We start from the raw sequence: 2,197 nt of genomic DNA, 5'->3' as shown, positions 1-2,197 counted from the left end.
TATGCAGTGTATTATTTGTTGAAACTGTACTTTCGATTTGATTTGAAACTGTCTCATTGCTATATGTTTATCAATAAAACTTTGAAAAGAAAAAAAATATAAGTGTCAGTATTTTAGTCATTAAAGAATAAATATTTTAAAGCAAAGTCATCTTTCCTACAAATTAATGTCCTGAACCTAGTGATAGAGTTCAGTATGCCTATGAATGGCTGGGTTCAAAGACAGGGAATAACCCCCAGATTTTTTATTAAGGTTTGCATTACTTTTGGGTGGTCAATCGGTTACTAAGGCAGTGTAGAGGAAAAGAAAAATCTAAATCAGAGCACATCAAAAATGTATGTGATATTAGGAGACGCTGCAAACAGAAATAAGGCCGGGGAGTAAACGGAGCACAAGGAGCAACTGCGGGTGAACGGTGAGATTTTCCCAGCCAGAGCTGGCCTTTAAAAGAGCAAAGCAGGGTCAAGCAGACAGCATTAGAGTCACACTTAATGTGACAAATACATTGTTTAAATTTAATCCACTGACTCATGTGCCCTTAAATATTTCACATGAATAATTCTGTTGCTCTCATCACATCTAGGATTTTTCACTAGCCAGAGGCCTTTTAGACCATATATTCTACCTGGAGGAGAAATATCCACTTGATCTAAATATATCAAACGAGTACTTCGGGAAAAAATACTTGTGCACATTTCAAATTTTATATAAAGTGTTGTGATCTAAATTGGCGGCTTCTGTAGTTTGCCAATGGTTGTGAATAAGAGCCGTTTTTTTCTGATTTTCTTATGGCAATAGCTGTTCCTTCTTTAACAGGATTATGTTGCTATAAACAGGATGCAGAAAAAGTATTGTAATGAGATAAATCCTCATGAGTATGCAGTCTCATTTGTCTTTACGAAAACCATGTGAAGTTGTGTGTCTGTGACCAGGGATTAAAATCACTACAATGATTATGATGAAATTGATGATGATACTAATAGTCCTTAGCAGAAGTATAATGTTTTCTTTGTCTACCAGGCACTTTACACCATAACCTAATTTTCCAGACACTATAAAATTGCAGGTATTGTTTGCATTTTACAACGTGAGGGAATCAACTGCAATGTGTCCCTTAGAGTATTTTAAAAATTTAGAGCTGGGTGGCAGCTCAGTGGCACAAATCCTGCCTGACAAGCTTAGCTCCTTGAGTTCAATTATAGGAACTGCCCCCCAATGGAACATGTATTGGATTTGCCCATCATAACTCATATGTGAAGGTCACATACTTTAATAACAATCCATATCATCTCCCTTTTTCCCCATCCTCTTGCCTAGTTTCCCATTGGGAGGATTTCCAAGTGTAAAATGCACTTGTCAATATCCTTTCCCCTGTGACTTATTCTTAACACCCCAGCCTATTCTGACAACAAGAAATATCTCCACGTATCATCACATGCTTTCAGGTGGTGAACTAACCTCATGTTAGGAGTCAATGATAAAATACAAAAGTGTTTCACTTTGAGTCTGATGTGAGTCGTTAGATGTCCATTTGCCTGTGGACAGAGTAGCAGTCCTTGAGAGCAATGAATTTGCAGAGTCTGGTGATAAATATATCAAAACCAGGCGATAGAAATAATTTAGTTACAAATTCCCTAGTGCTGACTCAGGCAATAATTTAAGTATAGCATTATATCTTCTATAGGGTCAAATTCTAATCTATTTTGAAAAGGGAATAATTGCATTTATTAAAATTATTTTTTGGAAAAAATTAATCTGTAGATTCACATTTTGCATTGTCTTCCAGTAAATCTTACACAATTGTTTCATTCTATCCCATTTGTAAGTTCAATCTCAAATACCAGCACAAAAAGTATTTGGTTTGTGATTAAAAGTTTAGCTCATTTTAAAAATTCATGTTTTGGGGCTCGGGAAATAGCTCAGCAGAATGAATACCTGCTTGGCAAGAGCTAGGTCCCAAGTTTGATCCCCATTACTGCATGCTATGCCAACCCCAGAATCCCAGGTGTGCTGTGCTCGCCCCAGAGTTAGGGATGGTGATGCATGCCTGTAATCCCAGCACTAGTGAGGCTGAGATAGGAGGATCACTAGGAATCTGAACTATATAGTGAGACCCTATATCAAGACATAACTTTAATTTTTTTTATAATTTGTATTTAACTGTATTGGTTCAATCCATATTAAAATAATGATACAG

This window comes from Octodon degus, unplaced genomic scaffold (genome assembly GCF_000260255.1).
Source record: "Octodon degus isolate 3935 unplaced genomic scaffold, OctDeg1.0 scaffold00005, whole genome shotgun sequence".
Lineage (NCBI taxonomy): Eukaryota > Metazoa > Chordata > Mammalia > Rodentia > Octodontidae > Octodon > Octodon degus.
Note: the sequence above shows the minus strand (reverse complement) of the source record.